Below are 21,485 nucleotides of genomic sequence, written 5' to 3'. Positions count from 1 at the left end.
CTTCTCTCTCAATGGTGTAAAGTCCATTCTCAACAGAGTGTGTTGTGAGTATCATTGTTTCAATGGGTCATCCTGTGTTGAACCTAAATTTTCTGTTACTCTAACCCTAATTCTAATTCTCTCTGGGATCCCAACCCTAATCAAAATAATAATGATAGCTCAATTCAGAAGTTAACTGAAAATACTCAAGGTTTTTTTCATCCTGTTAATCCACTGTACATCTTGAATTAAGTTGCAGTTCACATTAAATTTTCAAAATTAGATTATATGTGCATATATAAAGATGTAATTTGATGTGAAAAACAGAAGATCTTTGGAGAAAAGAATAATAAAAAGGAAATAGAGGGAGTATAATCAAAAGTTTAAAATATATTATGGAAAGAGCATAATGAAAATGCCACTTCTGAAAATGAATAACCATTAACAAAGTAACTAAAAATTAATAAATACATAACACTGCCTTCCAGTGTTCTTTTTTTTTTGGGGGGGGGGTCCGGTCGTGGGGCCTGAACTCTGGGCCTGGGCGCTGTCCCTCAGCTCTTCAGCTCAAGGCCAGCACTCTACCACTTGAGCCACAGCGCCAATTCCGGCTTTTTTCTTTTTGCTTATGTGGTGCTGAAGAATCGAACCCAGGGCCTCAGGCATGCAAGGCAAGCGCTCTACTACTGAGCCACCTTCCCAGCCCCCTTCCAGTGTTCTTTAAGAGTGCCATTTTTCTTTTGAAAGAAATATATATGTTAGATAAACTTTGTTTATGCATAATTTATATTGTTATTGGCTAATTATTTAATTTAATGAATAAAAATCAAATAAGATTCCATAACAGAAAATGTAAACAATTACTTAGTAATTGCTTGACAAAAAGTTGTAGTAATGAGTTTTAGGAAACTAAATTTCTATTTCCCTACAAAGCAATGATTTAGGGTTAGTAATCTAGTATTTCTAGTAGGTTTAGAGAACATAATTGGCATGAAAAGCAATGAACTGTACATCTTTTGTCTTGCATGAGTGATATTTTAAACATTGTCTTTTATCCAAATATATACTTAGGTTTACTTTTAAAAATAAATACAATTTTATCTCCTTTCAGAACAAGTACTTACCCTGCAATTAAATGTATTACTATATTCAGATATTTGAATGCTAAGTTTTCTGTTTAATATATGATCTAAATATTCTGAATGACTTGATTTTTATATTTGTAAATGTCTAAGCTCTAGAATTTTTGCTTCATCAATATAAATTATCTCATGAGTTTATTGTGAAGGCTCCAGTAACCAATGTGGTCAAAAACATTTCTTAAATTCTAAAGTTAAAAACTAATCATTTTTAACCTTTTATTATATCAGTTCTTGTCTCTTCAGAGTAATTAAACTAAAATAAATACTATTTTTAAACATTTCACTCATATTGTAAATAATGTTAACATAGTTCACAAAGAGACTAATCATTTCAAAGTCCCCATATTTGATGATCTTAGTGTGACGAATGTAGAGAGTATAAGAACCTTATTCTCAATAATAGTTTCAGTTAAATTAAATTAAATCATATATCTGGATTTCTAATTTGGAGGTAAATCACGTGGAAATAGGAAAATAATAAGAAAAATAATTACTTTGGGATTATTTTCTTCTTAAAATTATTTTTATTGTGAAAATACCGTACAGAGGGTTACCATTAAATGGGCAAGGTAATGAGTACATTTCTTATAAAGCATTGTTGCCTCCTCTTTTGTTTTCCCTTCCCATACCTTCCCATCTCCACCCCCAGCCACAGTTGTAAAGTTCGTTTTTCGACATAATGACTTGTCCATCTCATTGTTGCAATGGGTCCACCTGTATCCCTAATATTATGAAGCAAAAATATCTCTAAGAAATATATTTTTCAATAGTGTTTCAATCCTTGGGTAAAGGGAATTATGCTCTAATATAAAATTTATCTCAAATTAGAAATTCGGCAACTAATCTAATATATGTTTTCCTGCACAAACTGCTGTGTCTTCTATTCTTGTCATTTGATTTTAATTATATTTTTTGTTTGTGACATGTTCCCTACTTACATTTATTACAAACTTCTATAATTTTACAAATCATGCCTGTACCCATTAATTTATGTAATTTAATATTCAAACAAAATTATCTTTTTTCCTGTCTCCCACAGGGAAGAATGAGGTGCTGCAGTATATTAAATGAAAGCACTCTAAAAGAGAGTCTGTATGGAATGGAAATATGTAACATGAGGATGGGATCATGAGCATTTTCTATTTGGCTGAACAGTACAGTACTTTCCTATAGGACTTTCCTACCATTTGATCACACAGGGAAAGCCACAAAATTTGAAGTTCATATGAAAGAATTACATTCCTAAAAGATGTAGCAACCTGCTCAAAAGTTCGATCTTATCACTAGTACTTTGTGCTTGCTGGCTGATCTATTTCTCCATCATATGTTCCATATTATTAAGCACATTAATAATTTAGCTGTCAGTACATTTCAAGAGACTCCTGAAATCACATCTATTGCTGTGTAATATTCAGAAGAGAGGAAAAAGGTTAAACTGATCTCTGATTCCTCCCTTTAGCCTTCAATATGCTAATAAATTGTCAAAACAATTACGTTAGATGTTAGTTTATTTTCCCTATTTAATTAGAGATTAAGCAAGTGTTTTTCGCAGTAAAAGGTGATGACAATGGTATCAGAGCTCTGATATGAGCACCTCCTCCCTAATAAGTAATGCTCTATGGTCTATAAATATGGAAGCCACACTAAAATTCTCTCTCTCTCTCACTCTCTCTCTCTTTCTCTCTACACACACACACACACACACACACACACACACACACACACTCACACACACACACACACACATGCAAACACACACAGCTGCTACCCAGAAACATCAGAGATCAGTTCCATTCCTTTGTAATTATAGTTGATTGGTGTTTGCTATATTGATTTTTCTTTGCTTCAGGATCTTGCCTGGACCTGTATGTTTCCCTGAGATCAAGTCCCTTCTTCTTAGTATACTGTGTGTCTTTATATGCTTCAGGCCAATTAACAGTAACCTGAATACAATATCTACAATCTTGACATTCAAGTCAAACTCCATGAATTCATACTATTACAAAATACTAAAATGTATTGGATCTAGAGACCAAAAAAATCCACCTTGTTATTTTAGTAGGAATTGACATCATGAAATAGAAGAATATTGATCAGGAACTGAGGTAAGAGAACGGGAGTATGTGGAAAAATGCCAAATATGGATGTGAGTTAGAAATACAGAATTACATTCTATGGGCCCATTTATTGAAAACTTGCCATCTTATATTGAAAGTTCAATTTACATATACAGTTTTCCAGTTACTTTGCTTACCTATCATTTCTGATCATAAATCCTCTTATGAATTTTTATAATATCTTTTAATATGTCACATGATTTGCAGGTACTTATCATCTTAAAGAAAGACAGTATACTTCTACATCTTACATTCTGTGTCAAACCTTATTTTTATTTCCCTGTTTGCTGAAAAAATGTATTCCTGGAAACAAGATATTGACAGCAAATCTGGGTGTAATTTTCATTTAGTAAACTTCAAATATAATAAAAACTTTGTATTGACTAATCATTTTCTAACAATGAGTGATATTCATGAACACAATGTTTTGGTGGCTTTAAGTCAATTGAGAATTGATGTGGTAGTCCTTGTGTCTAATTGTCTTAACCATTATATTATTTATATATAAACATGGGCATTGCACTTTTATATTTTTATATGCAAAATAGTCTCCAGGGGTTTACTTTAAAGTGATAATGGTGGGGTGGCTTCCAGTTCCAAACCTTATATTTCATTAAAAGTACTAGACACATGATGTTTACTGGAACAATATAAAAGATGAGAACATAATTCTAAAAAGAATGCATTTATTGATTAAAACATAAAATAGAGTAAAACAGGTTTCTTGCTTGAGACTGCATAAATTACATATGAATGTAGCTCAAGATGAGGCTCAGAGATAAATTCGTATTTATAATACTGAGATTTATAACACAATATAAGAAATATAAGTATTTTAAGGAATTGGTCATTCAAAGATATGTAATGGATGAAGAATGTAATTGAAAATAGCCTAGGAAAACAATTCCACATGCAGGTATTATGACTTTATAATATTAATATGAAAGAAATGGAGCTTTTGCTTTTCTGAAGAAGAATGTTTAGCCAGTAATTTCAATATAAGGCATCAGTTGTTATGAGTCTAAAGTCTTTTCCTCCAAGATATTCCCCAGTACTATACTCGTCCTTTGTAGCATAAAAAGTAATTATTTTCATTAGCTTTGCTTAATACTAATTTACTTGTAGCAAATAGGTTAAAATGTCTTCTCTATTTCTCTTAATGTAATAACAAATATTTCTCTCTTTCTGTCTCTTCATAGAACCATGAAATAACTACTTCAAAATAACCCAAGCAGGAAAAAAAAATAACCTGATACAACCATCACAAGTCCCAAATTATGTGAAAAAATCAACAATATATAAAATAAATCTGAGGAAGAGGAAAAACAATGGCAGAATAACAACAGAAAATTTCCCTAACTCTCTCTAATGAAACAGAGATTTAGAGTCCTGGCCAGTACTCCACTTCTAGAGAGTCACACCAAGATAGCCATAATTATAGATTTACAGCTGTAATTATAGATATAATTATAGACATAAAATTCATAAGAAGATTTTATACTATCTTCACTAGAAAACAGAAATCTATGAAAACGTGCACAGCAAGGCAAGTGACTGCTGTGACTGTATTGGCCATCATATTCAAAGGCACATCTGCAGTGTAGAAATAAAAGGGCTACATAGAAAAAAGTAGGAACAGAAATGTACATCAGAGAAAGCCACATGCATACACAGAGACAATTCAACATACCATTGGACAGTCTGAACTGTCACTGGAACCATATGTATTAACATCACAACGTCTCACCACAAGTGATTTACACTTCTACACTTAATTGTATAGACAAAAACCTAATTCCAGAAAAACAAATCAAAACAGAAGACCAAACCAACACCTAGCAAATCAACCAAGAACATTGAGTCAATTATTAACATCATAGTTTCCCCAAAAGAAAACCTCCAAATGGACACAACCAATCAGAAAAAAAAAATACAAGAAAAAATATGTCAAGGTATTTCAATTCACACAGTAAATAACCAGGCATTAGAACAGACAATCAAGGACCTCGAAGATAGTTATCAAAATATTTTACAAATGTTGCTGAAAATGTGATTAATGAAAAGATGGAAAACCTCTACAAGGAAATTTGTGAACAAGATGAGACCAAACAAAGATTAGCAAAATAATTCATGGAGATAAGAAACAAAGATAAAGTCTGAGAAGTAAAGGGAGTCCAAGGAAAAAATGGATGCCCAGTTAAAAGATATGAGAGCAGACAGAGCTAAAAAATTCAACCTTTGCAACCCCCCCACCCAAAGAAAGAAATGTACAGAAACTCCATACAAGACCTAAAACAAATCTTTAATAAAGAGATAGAAGCCCTAAAAAAGGACCAATTAGAAGACAGGGAAATCGAAAACAAAATAGAAAGTCTCCACAGCAAATAAATGACATAGAAGATAATCTCAGGGTCAAAGAAGAATAAGTTTAACAGAAAAGAGAAAATTAGCATTTAGAACAAATACAAGAAATAAGAAATTGCGGCGCACGCCTTCTCGACCAGCGAGGAACAACGAACACCACACCAGGAGTCTTCTCAGATCACGCTTTATTGGAGAGCCTTTTAGTTGATGGGAGAGCTTGAGCGCGAGAGAGAGTGCACCCGAAACATGGCCACTTATATAGGGAATAGGAACACGGGTCTTTCTATCATTGGTCGTCTGCCTTTCACCGTCACCAGGTGCCACGGGATTGGCTGGGGACACTACGTGGCTCGCGCATGCGCAAAGCCCAGGACCCACCGTCCCGCCAAGCACCGCCTGAAAGGGAGTGGTTACCTCAAAGCTGCAAGGGAGTGGGCGCCATCTTGTAATGGCGTTTACCCTGGCTCCCTACAGTTCCCCCTTTTTTGTTTTTTGGCAACAGGTAAGAGTAGAGGTTGGGCCTCTGTCTAAAACATTAGGACCTTGCACTGGCCTTCGCTTGAGGGGCGCCTTCCCCAGTGATGACCAGGCCCTTCCGATGCCTTTTTGCAGAGGTGGGATCTTGGGCATCAACCCACTTGCAGCTCAGCATGCTCTTCTTGAGGAGATGGTTCTCCTCAAGTGCAGTGCACTTGCCTAGCACCCTGTCCCAAATTGCAAATTGCATACCTGTCCCGGTGCAATGGGATCCCCTGATCCCTCCGGGTGCTAAGGCTATGCAGGATGGTAAGGCTTAATTGCCTCTCAGGGCCGACAGCCCGATCTGGGGTGAGGATCCACTCTCCAAAGAGGCTAATGCTTGCAAGATAACAACCTTGTCCCTTCTGGTTTGGGCTCGAAGGCGACAGACCAACCATAGGTAGACCATGCATCCTCCCAGGCAGCAGGCTAAAAACATTCCGACTCCCACCCACTCTTTGAACAAGGACACCACAGAGGCCCAGTCAGTAAATTGTAACAGCCCACAGCCATTGGTTTAGCTATCACAGGGGTTGCTATTAGCACTGTTGCTAACAGCAGGAAGATCAGCTGCATCAGGAGACGAGTGGATGGCATCTTCAAGAGGGGGTTCTGCTGCAGTCTCCACCGGCCTGGTCAGTCTCGTTGGCACCCAGTGAGGTACTTCTTGACTCTTTGGAAAAATACAAACAGCTCCCCTGGATCTCGTTATTACCAGATCCGGTCCATACCAGTTATTATTAATAACATACTTCCACATAACCATGTCTTTAGTATCCATGGGGTCTCTTGTCATATGCCGATCTGCGGCAGACTGATCGTTGTAATTTAGAATTTAAAAATTAAGGGTAATGAGCGCAAGAGAAAGTCTTTCCCTGGGGGACGCTGACTCAGCAATTCCCCATTTTTGTTTTTGAAGCATTTCTTTTATGCTTCTATTAGCTCTTTCCACTATACCTTGTCCTTGAGGATTGTAGGGCAGTCCGGTGGTGTGGGCAACCTGCATTTGTGCGCAAAAGGCGCGAAAACCATGGGAAGTATAAGCAGGGCCATTATCCGTCTTGAGTCTAAGGGGCTTTCCCCAAGCTGCCCAAGCTTCTAAGCAGTGTATTTTGACGTGAGACACCTTTTCTCCTGCCAAAGGTGTGGCATGAATGACACCAGAAAAGGTGTCCACAGACACATGTAAATAATTTAACTTACCAAATTCTGTCAGATGAGTAACATCCATTTCCCATAGTGCGTTTGGTCTCAACCCCCTAGGGTTTACCCCCACATGGGGAGGATGAAGAAAGGTAACACATGATTTACAGGCTTTAACAATATCTCTTGCCACATGCCTGGACAAATTATATCTTTTCCTAAGGGTATTAGCAGGTACATGATACAATCTATGAAAATCTTTTGCCAATTCTACAGGATCAGCAGCGACCAGAGCCACAGCCCGAGTTTCCTGGTCCACCAAATCATTACACCTTACCATCGGGCCCGGCAACATAGAGTGGGCGCGAATATGTCCAATATAAAAAGAGTGTTTTCTGTTTAAGATAAGGGATTGAATCTGTAACAAAACATTAGAAATTGTACTGGCCTGCTTAATTGAAGCAGCAACTTCAAGAGAAGCAACGGCATTTACAACATCTAATGAATCAGAAAATAAATTAAAAGGTTGATCAAATCTTTTAAAAACTTCAAGCACAATTAAACATTCAGCAGCCTGTGGGGCATTCGGCCGAAAATTAAAGACTACGGGCTGTTTGTGTCCTTGAACAAAAAAGGCACCTTGTCCAGATTTTGATCCATCCGTAAAGATGGTCAGAGCATCAACCAAGGGCTCCTTTGAAGTGACAACAGGAAAATACATTAAATTTTTGTTAACTATGGCAAGCAGAGGATGCTTAGGATAATGGCTATCAATTACATTTGGAAATGAGCAAACAAGAATTGCCCACATATCCACTGTGGCTGCTAAAATTTCAACTTGCTCACTGGTGTATGGAATAATTAATTTATCTGGAATTTTTGCAAAGTGCATTAAACAATACTTTATACCCAAAATTGCCTGCTTAGCCACTAATTCAGGAAAATATTGAACAGTTTTTGCTCCCACAGAATTGCCGTGGAGCCACCATAAGGGGCCATTTTGCCAAAGAACCCCCGTGGGATAATTTTTTGTTTTTAATATACATAAATCGATAGGTAATTTTAAATCAACCCGTGAAAGTTGAGCCCTAGACAAAGCTGCCTCAACCTTTTGTAGGGAATTTAGTGCTAAAGGTGTCAGGGATCTAGAGGAGGTGACTTCAGGGTCGCCCTCCAAAATGGCAAATAAAGGTAACAACTCTGACCGAGGGAGATTAAGAAACCCCCTTATCCAATTAATATCTCCTGCCAATTGCTGAAAATCATTAAGTGTTTTAAGATGACCAGTTTGAATGGAAAGTTTTTGTGGTTTAATCTCAGTAGGAGAAACAAAGGTTCCCAGAAATTGAACAACACTAGTCTGTTGCACCTTCTCAGGGGCAATAATCAGTCCTTTATCAGCTAAGGTCTCCGTTACCTGCCCAAACACTTTATGAAGAGTCTCTACCGAGGGAGCAGCCAACAAGATATCATCCATATAATGGACAATCCGTACTCTTGGAAATTTTTTCCTAACAGGGGTTAATGCAGCCCCTACGAACAATTGACAAATTATTGGGCTATTAGCCATCCCTTGGGGGAGAACTTTCCACTGATAGCGAGCATCCGGGGTTTCATAATTAACAGAGGGCAAAGTAAAGGCAAAGCGCTCCCTATTCTTTTCAAAAAGAGGTATGGAAAAAAAGCAATCCTTAATATCTAAAGCTAAAATAGGCCACTCTCGAGGTAGCGCAGAGAGCCATGGAAGTCCCCTTTGGATGGGTCCCATAATTTGCATCTGGGCATTTACTGCTCTAAGATCATGTAATAATCTCCATTTTCCGGAGGCCTTTCTAATCACAAAAATTGGGGTATTCCAAGATGACACTGAAAGCTCAACATGCCCCAGCTGCAGCTGTTCCTGGACAAGAGTTTGAGCCGCTTCCAATTTTTCTCGAGAGAGGGGCCACTGAGGAACCCACAACGCCTTTTGTGTTAACCAAGGTATGGGTACCGCACCTTCAGTGGAAACTTTGTTTTCAGAGGCCCCTAAGAAAAACCCAAACCCTTCCTGTCCTGTTTAGGAAGTGGCTCTATCGGCTCCTTGCGTCCTTGGAGACGCCGACCAAGCCCCAAGGCTGGCACAAATCCTTGCTGTTTCATCATATTCTGACTGGCCTCAGTATAATCATTAGTTAAAGTTAGCTTTAGCTGTTGCTGCACATCTCTTCCCCAAAGATTGACAGGGACGTCTACCACAAATGGCTGCATTTTTCCAACTTGGCCTTCGTCTTTTTTCCAAGTCAATTCTTTTGCACTTAACTGTGGGGCATCGGCATAGCCCATGCCTTGTAAGGTCTGGGAGGATTTCTGAGTTGGCCATTGCTTTGGCCACTCCCCTCTTTGGATGATGCTTCGATCTGCCCCTGTATCCACCAGTCCCTCAAATTTTCTCCCTTCCACTTGGAGAGTTAGCATGGGTATTTGGTCTAAAGTTATGGACAGGCATGTAAGGTCGACTCCAGTGGAGCCTAGCCCTTTATCTCCTCTCTCTATCTCCTTAGCAGGGAAGTTGCCATGAAGAGAAGGCAAAAGCAGGAGCTGTGCAATTCTATCCCCGGGAGAAATGGACACCACTCCATGGGGGACATGACAGAGGACCTTGATAGTCCCCGTATAGTCAGGGTCAATCACTCCCGGGAAAATTATTAATCCTCTCATTGTGGAGGAGGAGCGTCCTAAAACTATTCCTACAGTGCCTTCATCTAGGGGTCCTGTCATGTCTGTCTCCACAATCTGGACTCCCATCTGCTGTGTTAATACCCGTCCAGAGTTGGCACAGAGGTCCAACCCTGCGGAGTCTGAGGTTGCTCTCTTTGGCTGGGGGGATGTTGCGGGTGCTGTCCGGGAACCAGAGTCTGAAATGCCCCGTAAATTTTCGGGCCCTGGGGACGAGGGCCCTCCTTCCCGTTTTTTGGCTCTGGTTCCGAATCAGCGTTTGGAGTAATTTGGGGGATAAAATGTCCATTGATGTCTCTAACTGACCTGCACTCGTTGACCCAATGCTTTCCCTTTTTACAATGAGGACACACTCCTGGAGTCCTTGGCGGCCTGGGTACGTTTTGCGCAGGACCACCATTTTGTGGGCACTGTTGTCTAAAATGTCCCAACTGACCACACCGGAAACACCCTTTTCCTTTACTATCTTTTGCGGCCCCGGCAGCCGACAAGACAGCAGCCGCCATCCCCACATTGGTCAGGGGGCCACCTACTTCTCTACAGGCTTTTAACCAAGCTTCTAGGCTTTGAGTTCTTACTGGGGTAATTGCCCTCTGACATTCCTTGGTGCTTTGTTCAAAAATATTTTGCAGTACAAATGGCATGGCTGTTTCCAGATTTCCTAACACCCGCTCGGCTGTCTCTAGCATACGGGCAACAAAATCAGAAAATGGCTCATTAGGGGCCTGCATGATTTTTGTTAGATTTCCAGCCATCTCTCCCTTGTTTGGGAGGGCCCACCAGGACTTGTAAAAGATCTCGTTTACCTGGCGGTATACTTCAAAGGGATATCCTGTCTGGTCTACCGTGTAGGGTCCCTGCCCGAGAAGCATGTCCACCGTCCACTCCGGGTACCCATCATGGACATTTTGTCTATATTGGGCTTGAGCTTTATCTTGTACAATTGACCGAAAATCAAGGAACTGCCCGTGATTAAGGCAAGTACGGGCCACTTCAAAGCAATCCATAGGTGTCATAGCATTAATAGTTAGCCTTCGAAGCAAGGCAGTGGTATAATTGGCTGTCACCCCATAAGTCCTGACTGCCTCAACTAAATCTTTTAACTGGGAGTAGGAAACCGGCTCAAGAATTCTCTCATTCGTAATGGGATTCTCAAAGATTGGGAAAGCTGCTGTTAACCACGACCAGGTGCTCCCTTTTATAAAGTGACTCTGCCCCGCCGGGGGGAACGCCCGGGGGGCCGACGGGTGAGGGCCAGCTCCTTTTCCTCTTCCTGGCTGCTGCGGTACTCCTACCCCTAGGGGGCGCCACCCCCCATATCTGTCTGCCTCACACTCCACCGCAGCCTCTTCTAACTCTTCACTATCAGCTGGATCGAGCTGTTCTCCCTCCTCCTCTAACATTTCTTCCTCTGAGTCACTCACAAGATCACTGCATTCTTGGTCCCGCCCTTCCACATGTAGGGCTGAGAACCAGTTTGCTTTTAAAGAAGGGCATAGGGGTCTCCTTGAGACCCCCTCCTCCCTAAGACCCTTCCCCTTTTGTGAGGGCTGCAGTCCCTCCTGCTTTAATTCTTTAGGATCCTTTTGTCTTTTTTCCCTTTTTCTTTTAGGCCTATTTTCCTCCCCATTACTGGATGCTGACTCTGATAGACTATCCTGATGCTGTGTTAGTACTTTGCATCCTTCCTGGATTAAATCAAACCCTCCCTCCTCGAGGCAAGTGTGCACCATCAAAAAGACAAGCCACAAAGGAAGAAGCAATGCAAGCAACCAATAAATATCTAAATCTACAGTGAACAGCATACCAGGGGATACTTACCGACATCCCCTCTCCATGTGTTGAGTTCTGGCTCCGGTTCGGCCTCTCGCACGGGTCCCGGGTTTCGGCACCACTTTGCGGCGCGCGCCTTCTCGACCAGCGAGGAAGAACGAACACCACACCAGGAGTCTTCTCAGATCACGCTTTATTGGAGAGCCTTTTAGTTGATGGGAGAGCTTGAGCGCGAGAGAGAGTGCACCCGAAACATGGCCACTTATATCGGGAATAGGAACACGGGTCTTTCTATCATTGGTCGTCTGCCTTTCACCGTCACCAGGTGCCACGGGATTGGCTGGGGACTCTACGTGGCTCGCGCATGCGCAAAGCCCAGGACCCACCGTCCCGCCAAGCACCGCCTGAAAGGGAGTGGTTACCTCAAAGCTGCAAGGGAGTGGGCGCCATCTTGTAATGGCGTTTACCCTGGCTCCCTACAAGAAATGATATTGCCAGAAGTACAAGACTCAGTTAGAAATCAAATTTCGGGTAGATAGGTATCAAGAATGAGAAGAGCAGGAAACTAAATGGATGGGAAACATATTACAGAAATATAGCAGAGAACATGCCGAGCATCCAGAGAGATAGGCTCATTCAGAAAAGAGAAACCTTTAGAATACCAAACATAGAATTCTAGAACTGAACAAGCAACCACTACATCATAATCCATTAGAGGATCATTAAAGATCAAGGAAAGGATTCTTAAAGCTGCTACAGAGAAAAGACTGATTATTTATAAAGGATATACAGTGAGATAAATTACAGATTTTTTAGCTGATATGGCAAAAAGAGAGCCTGGCATGATATATGACAAACATTAAAGGTAAACATCTAACAATCGTTAATACGGGGCCAAGCCAAACTCCTTTATATTTAAAGGAAATATAAAAATATTTCATTACAAAGCAACTTAAAGCAATGTATCTCTACCAAATCAGCAGGATAGAAGTTAATCAAATATATCCTACATAGAGAAGATCAGGTAGAACATCAACTGATTATGTAAAATGCTCCCTATCAGAGAGAGTAGATGAAGCACAGCTCCTAACAGCAAATGTATAACATAGCAGGACTTATCAGGCAATTCTCAGTCTTAACTCTCTACATCAGTGGATTCAAATTTCCAAATAGAAGACATAGATTAAATAGTGGTATCAAAAAACACGTCATATCCATCTAGCATCTACAAGAGACATATTTTATTGACAAAAACAAACACATACTGAAACTGAAAGGCTGGAAGGAAAATTTTCAAGCAAATGGACACCATAAACAGGCTGCAGTAGAATTACTAACATAAGATAAAGTAGAATTAAATTAAAATTAGTACAAAGAGACATTACATATTGATAAAGACAACACTCAATTAGGAGGATACAATATGTCTAAACATCATCAACCAAATACTACTTAACCTAAAAACACATCTCAACACATCATTGTCATCCATGAATGACCAACCATCCAGGAAAAACTCAACCAAGAAACTACAGACTTAAATTACTACATTGACCACCTAGCCCTAACAGACATCTACTGAATATACGACCATCATCAGAATATACATTCTTCACAGCAGCTCATGGAAGATTATCCAAAATAGAACATATCCTATGTCACTCAGAAATTCTGTCCAAATTGAAAGAAAAATTAATTGAATTCCCATATCTTGTCAGACTGTAACAGAATAAACTTAGAATTAAACAGCTAAAGCAAAAAAAAAAGTAAAACCCATGAAGACTGAATAACACGTTGTTGAATGACCAGTGGGACACTGAAGGGATTAGAAAAGAACTGAAAGTTTCTGGAATTTAACAAAAATGAACACATAAAATACTAGTTTCTCTGGGACACAGGAAATGCAGTAGTAAGTGGAAAATTTATTGCTCTGAGTGCCTACTTCAAGCAATTGGGGAAATCTCAAATAAATATTTTAATTATGTACCTCAAACTCCTTGAAAACAGGAGCAAGCCATAACCCAAAGCAGTAGACAGAAACAAATGTAAAAAAAAAAAATCAGAAATAAATAAATAAAGACAAAATAAAACTTAGAAAGAATAAAAAAAACAGAGTTGGTTTTTTCAATAAATTAACAGACTTGACACAACAATACCAAGTCTGACTAAGAAGATAACTTATATAGATAAGTAAATAAAAAGGCAGCAGATTGGGAGAAGATCTTTACTTGCTCTGCAACACACTATGTCCTCATATCTCAATATATTTAGAGCCCCAAAAGTTAACTCCCCCGCAAATAAAAACATATCCTCAAGAAATAACAACTCTCTTAATAAGTGGGCTAAAGATTTAAAGAGAGACTTCTCTGAAGAAGAAATATGCATGGCCAATAGACGCATGAATAAATATGCAACATTTCTGGCCATAAAAGAAGTGCGAATCAAATCAACATTGAGCTGCCACCTCACCCCAGTTAGAGTGACCATTATGAAGAAAACTAAAAATAACAGATGCTGGGCTGGTCGGGATGTGACCAAAAAGGAACATTACTACAGTATTGGTGAAAATGTAAACTTGTTCAAATACTCTGTAAAGAAGTATGGATGTTCCTCAATAGACCTCCCTTATGACCCAGCAATGAGGGATCAAGAAAATGTCATATACGTTCACAACAAAACTCTATGCTTCCATCAGAATGAATGGCATTGCCCCATTTGTAAGGAAATGGAATCACTTCGAAAATATAATAAGTCAAACAAGCAAGATCCAAAGAATCATAGGCCACTGATTTTCACTCCTTTGGAAACAATAGAATATGTCTACAATATTCACAATTGCTCAAAAGCAATATGCATATCACCATATAAAATGATGCTTATAGAAATGAGCTCCAAGAAATGTATACAAGATGATTGTATAGTGAGCTGTTTTGGGTTATTTATATTTATTTTTTACCCTTTGGTTTATTCCTTGTACTCACTGTTTTTTATTTCTGTACGCTTTGTCTTATACATGTTTATCTGATTTGGAGAAAGGGGAGAAAAATCACAGAAATGGTGGCACAAAGATTAACCAAAGCAAAAGTGATATACACTAGACACCATGTTAGAAATTAACTTTACAACTTTGGTGGAGTGGGATGTCAGGCTTGGGGGAAGCAGGAAAAAATGGGGAAGTGTTAACACTTAAAAAAAAGTACTCATTACTTATGTAACTCTAATGAACCCTCTTTATATCACTTTCATAATAAAAAAAATAAGAGGACTCACTCAAATAGAGAAAATTAGAGACAAAAATGAGACAACACAACAGATATAAGCAAAATTGAGACTGTTATAAGAGAGTACTTTGAAAACCTTATGCCAATAATCTGGAGAATCCTGGACAAATTGATGCTTTCCTATACTGAATCTGAAGCAAGAAGTAACACATAAGAAGTAATGAATATTAAATGTCAATAAACCACTTCCCATTCCAGAAAAAGCTAGGATTCAATGAATTTACCATGAAATTAAGGCCTGCGGAGAACATACAATATGCAGGTCTAACTCTTCAATGGAATGGAAAAGGAAAGGGAATTATCAAACACATTCTATGAAGATAGAATTACACACTTCCCAAAATCACATAGGGACTCACCAAAGAAAGAGAATTCTTTGATAAGCATTAAAACAGATCTTCTTAATAAAAATAAGAGAAAAGAGAAAGGAATGCAGACTCTGAGCAATATAGATTTCATGGATTCATTCATGGTAGCTAGAAGGTGCCCACAAATCTACAAGTAAACAAGACAGATTCTACCTCATCCCAATTAGAATGGCCATTATCAAGAAAACTAGCAATAGAAAGTGCTGGCATGGATGTAACCAATTGGGAACTGTATTACACTGTTGGTGGGAAACTAAACTTGTTCAACCACTGTGGAATGCAGTACGGAGTTTCCTGAAAAGACTAAACATACATCTCCCTTTAGACCCAGTAATTACCCTCATTGGCAGGAATCCAATAAATAACTAACAAGCTCATATGAAAACTACCAGCATAACCATGTTCTGGGCCCAGGCCCAGAGTTCAAGGACTGGAAAAAAAAAACTTACCACTGTTGTTATTTGTTTCTGCAAATATGAACTTTTGACATAGGATACCAAATCATTCTATTTGCAGTAGCTAGAATAGGACTTAAATGTAGTGGTTGATAAAATGGCTTCTTTGTTGAATGTTAGGAAAAGATGTAGGCCGTCCAAGAAAAGGGAGATTTTTGTTGTTGGTCGAGGGGCTTGAAGTATGGACTTGGACACTGTCCCTGAGCTCTTCAAGTCAAGGTGAGTGCTCCACCTTTTGAGCCACAGTGCCACCTCTTGTTTTCTGGTGGTTAAATGGAGATAAGTCTCAGGAACTTTCCTGCCTAACTTGGCTTTGAACCGCCATCCTCCGATCAAAGCTTCCTGAGTAGGTAAGATTACAGCTGTGAGCCACTGGCACCAGGCTAAAAATGGGGGATTTTTAGAAAAGAAAATCGACCTCATCACTTGTGTCTAAACCTAGATATCACTATTAGAACACTTCACCCTCTACTCATTTCATCAGACATTTTTAAATTTTCTCTTTTCCTTCATGTGGGAATACTGCAGTCAGTATTAACTCAGCTGTGGGACTGGATCAATTGTATGGTAATTGCTAGCACCTACATCAAGAACTGTTAGATCAAAACTAATGAAGCCCTCATTTGGAATAATTATTTACTCTTTTTATTACAAATCTGTGCTTGATTACTTCCTAATGTGATCTTGGACCTCCTAACAGAGTGATGGCATTTTCTTTCTCTTCAGCCTTCTTCCACATGTTGTCAAATATTTAAGAATTCAAATATTTCCATTGATAATTCATTAAGCTGACCTCTAAGTAAATGTGCATTTCTGGAATTTGGTCTGCTGTCTTGTTCTTATATGTGCAGGCTTACTATGATTTATTTGTTCTGCAAGGAATTTTATTTTCCAATCTTTGTGTGACCAATTTTAGTCTCTCTGATCAGTTTTCCTGACCCTCTTTCTGGGGTCTCATTTCAGTCTGCCTCATAAAAAATATATTAGTTATCATCTAAATAACTCTCAGCTTCTCTTTTTTTGCCTGACTTTAAGTAGGTTGTGATAGCAGACCTGATTGGCTGTACTAACTGGAATTTTTTTGTTTGTTTGGTTGTTTGATTTGTGTGTGTGTGTGTGTGTGTGTGTGTGTGTGTGTGTGTGTGTGCGTGTGTGTGTATGTTTGTGTATGTTTAGTTTTAGAGGTCTAGGATTACTATTCAAGGTAGTAGCTTCTCTGGGCCCCAGTGCTTCCCTGGCCTAGAGTCAACTGGTTTTTCCCTGAAAGATACAAAGAACTGGTGACTAAATTCCTGTTAAATTGTATCAAAATGAGGCAATTTGGCATCCTTACAAAGCCATGAATAACTCTGTAGTAATCCACTTACAGAAATGGTCTATCAAGATGGCTTTTCAAGGTTGACTGTGAAAAATGTTCATTTTCAAGTAACCACCATAAAGCAGATCACATCCCTGGGAGCAGACTTTTGGAAGGGAGGTTCCCCATCCTTCCTTCTTCTATGATAGATCAAACCATAATATTCTGCAGTTGTGGCCATCCTGGAGCACATTTTCCCAAGAATATTCTGTAGTGTAAAAGAGGACCAGCTATCAAAATAAAGGTGAAAATACTTTTCTATTTCAGACTGATTTATCTTGCTTATATCTGTTGTTATTTCCATTACTTCTAACTCATGGATAAATTATATTAGTATTAGACAACTGGCAAAGGATTAATGGCAAAGAATTACTTTCATATATCCAATATAATACACTTAACCCAGTTAAGGAAAATTAAATCCAACTGTAGAAACAATATCAGGAATATAAAAGAAGCCTCAATATGCATAATCTGGCCCACATGCACCATCATCTAATCAGAAATTCAGTCTCTCTATAATTATTTATTTGGTACAAAATCATAAAAATTTAATTAATAAATATGACTTTTAAGTATCATCTGAAGTACTCCTCATGCATGTAATTGTATATACTTGTATAAATGTCACCTAGACAGGAATTTAACATTCATGTAGAAATCAAATTTCCACAACTTAAACAAGATGAGAGGGGTCATTCCCTCGTGTATTGTGTGGTGTGAATTTTACCACAGTTCTGAATCCTTACCCGAAAACCGAGTCATGTGCAATAATTTATTATTTGATGTTAAGATGAGTGTTAAGTGTAGAATACACTTTGAATTATTACATTAATTCACAGAAATAAAATAATAATGATAAATTATTTGTATAAATTCTAATGTTTCTCAGTTTTACAATTCATGAAATATATCATTAAAATTAGTTTAACTTTCTTCTTTTCTATAGCTGCTAAAATTAAAATTATATATTAAACATTCAATATTAAGAAATCAAAAATAAATACCATTATAAAAATGATATATTATTTAACTGTGATTTGAATTATAGTGCTAACAAATTGTGATGTAAACAACATTTAATAGAATTATGGGTAATACTTTTTTTTTTTTTTTTTTTTTTTGTCGGTTGTGGGCTTGAACTCTGGGCCTGGGCGCTGTCCCTTAGCTCTTCAGCTCAAGGCGAGCGCTCTACCACTTGAGCTACAGCGCCACTTCCGGTTTTCTGGTGGTTTATTGGAGATAGGAGTCTCAAGGTCTCTCCTGCCCGGGCTGGCTTTGAACCGCGATCCTCAGATCTCAGCCTCCTGAGTAGCTAGGATTACAGGCGTGAGCCACCAGCGCCCGGCGGGTAATACTTTTTAAACTTACCAGCTTGTTATTTGTTACCTAATTGTGTCATTTGTTATTCTTGGTCCAAGTCATCCCTTCAACTTGCTTAATTTTCTATATTATCTATATTGGTTTGCTGATTGTGCATTTTGTTTTCCCTTTTTAATTACTGACATGAGGCTGAAAATCTGTGTGCTAGTTTATTCCTTCCTATGTAAAAGTAAAATTTCTGATCTCCACAGCTGTTTTACTGCACTGTACTACAGTATTTCCCCCTTTCCTATCTCCTTTATTGCTGCTCTCATATATTTTATTTTTTATTTAAATTCTATTGTTAAGGTAAAGTACAGAGGGGTTATACTTACACAAGTAAGGCAAGGAATTCATTTCTTTTCTAACTTGTTACCCCTTCTCCAATTTTTTACCTTCTTCCCTCCCAACGCCCCCCCCAAGATTATTTCCAACATATTGTCTTGTGAGTATGACAGTTGCATAGGTTACTCATTTGACCTTTGTCTCACCATTTTGTTTTTTCTCTTTCCATTCCCAAGTTCAAATCAACATATTTACAATACCCAGGGCATCAGATTAAAATACAGTGACTTCTGGCGATAAACCATAGGTGGGGAAAACACAAAAGGATAAAAACAAATCACGTAGTACATTAAGAACAACAAAAAGTTGTTCTTATAGAGTCATATGTACATAGCTATTGAGCTATTCTGCTCAACTATTAATATTATCCTTGATGTACACAATACTGTTCCCATATTACCCAGTAATCACACTTCTGGGCATTTACCCTAGTGACCACAAACAAGGCCACTCTAAAGCTACCAGCCCAATTATGTTTATCACAGTAGTATTTACCCTAGTTAAGATATGGAATCAACCCAGATGCCCCTCAGTAGATGAATGGATCAAGAAAGTGAAACACACACACCACACACACACACACACACACACACACACACACACACACACACACACCAGAGAGATATACGTACATGTAATACTATGCTTTCATCAGAAAGAAAGGTACCATCTCATTTTTAAGGAAATGGAAGAACTTGGAAAAAATCATATTAAGTGAAGTAAACTAAACAAAGAAACATAGGTCCCGTGGTTTCCTTTATTTGCAATAATTAGTTTACACCAAGGATAATATCATGTATTTTAATTTGACATTTTGTTCTATATTGAGCATGCAACATTATGTTCATCTTATCCATTACTGAGGGAAGCACAACAAAAAGAGCAACCCCTACTCATAAGAACAACTCCTACTTACTTAGCTTCATTCATTTCTTTTTTTTAGTTGTGAAAATACTGTACAGAGGGATTACAATTACACAGGCAAGATAATGAGTACATTTCTTAACAAGATTGTAGCCTCCTCCTTTGTTTCCCCTTCCCACCCCTTCCCATCTTCCCTCCGCCCCCCACCCAATCCTACCCGCTTCCCCCCACCACAAAAATTGTAAAGTTCATTTTCGACATAACGACTTGTACATTTCATTGTTGCAATGGGTCCACCTGTATCCCTATTTAAACGATTTGTTTTTCCCCTACCCCTCCACAAATTATACCGACATCAAATACAGTGAAAGCAGGGGTTATACTGTGGGGAAGGAACATACAAACAACAATGAAATAGTCTTATAAATGTGTTAGAAACAATCGCATGAAAGAAAAAAAAAGAATACATATCTTAGGGTTCATTTCCCTAACATCACCTTATCTGACCTTTTCTGCTTGACTCAGACATATACTAGATATTGCAAATCAGGGAAACCATGTAAGGCCAGTGTTGTCTCCTGTATCCTCATGTTGTACATTACAACTCTATACTGATTCATTCTGTATATCTACTATCTTCAACATTGTGACCTAAATGTCCCAACAATTCCACGTTGCTTTACTTGTTAAAAATTTCTGTCTTAATTTTTGATGTTGGTTTGTGTGTGTTTGTGTGTGTGTGTGTGTTTACAAAGATCAGCAGACTACATTTTTCTTCATTTCGAATACATCTTTCAGCCGGGCGCTGGTGGCTCACGCCTGTAATCCTAGCTACTCAGGAGGCTGAGATCTGAGGAACGCGGTTCAAAGCCAGCCCGGGCAGGAGAGACCGTGAGACTCCTATCTCCAATAAACCACCAGAAAACCGGAAGTGGCGCTGTAGCTCAAGTGGTAGAGCGCTCGCCTTGAGCTGAAGAGCTGGGACAGCGCCCAGGCCCAGAGTTCAAGCCCCATGACAGACAAAAAAAAAAAAAAAAAAAAAAAAAAAAGAATACATCTTTCAGGTCATTGTAAGTTGTCGCTAATGGGAGAAGTCACTTGCTATTTTAAGGATGAAACAGAAAAAGATATTTGTGCATGTACCACAGTTGCTTTATTAGTCTGTAGTTGAACACTGAACTTCGATTTATATCTTGGCTGTTGTGAATGATGATTACAATGAACTGCACATATATGTTGGGGCAGATTATATTTCAACTTTGGAGTTCTTTAGAAAGCTGCATATTACTTTCTACAAGGAGAATACTAACCTGCATTTTGTTGAAGAGTGTAGAAAATTTCCTTTTCTCCACACTCTCAGCATTATTACCTTTGTTAAAAGGTAATAAAGGGCAGGTTTTTATTCTTTTCAGTACTCCAGACTGGCCTTAGACTTAAATCCAACCTCCTAAATGCTTGGAGTTAAAAGCCTTTACCACCACACCTGATTCCTTTGATTTTTTTGATAAAAGTTACTGTTAGGTTTTTAAAATGAGGTAGCTGAGTAAGAACAGCACCACGCACGCAGTATTCAGGTACTGGGTAGGTTTATTCAGTAGACCTGCTGGGACCAGGCAAGGTTGGCACTCCACGTGCCTGGGAAAGGCCTGGGAAAGAGAGGGAGCTGGGAAAGAGAGAGGAAAGAGCTAGAAAAGAGTT

This window comes from Dipodomys merriami, unplaced genomic scaffold, assembly GCF_024711535.1.
Source record: "Dipodomys merriami isolate MVZ:Mamm:240054 unplaced genomic scaffold, mDipMer1.0.p SCAF_660, whole genome shotgun sequence".
NCBI lineage: Eukaryota > Metazoa > Chordata > Mammalia > Rodentia > Heteromyidae > Dipodomys > Dipodomys merriami.
Note: the sequence above shows the minus strand (reverse complement) of the source record.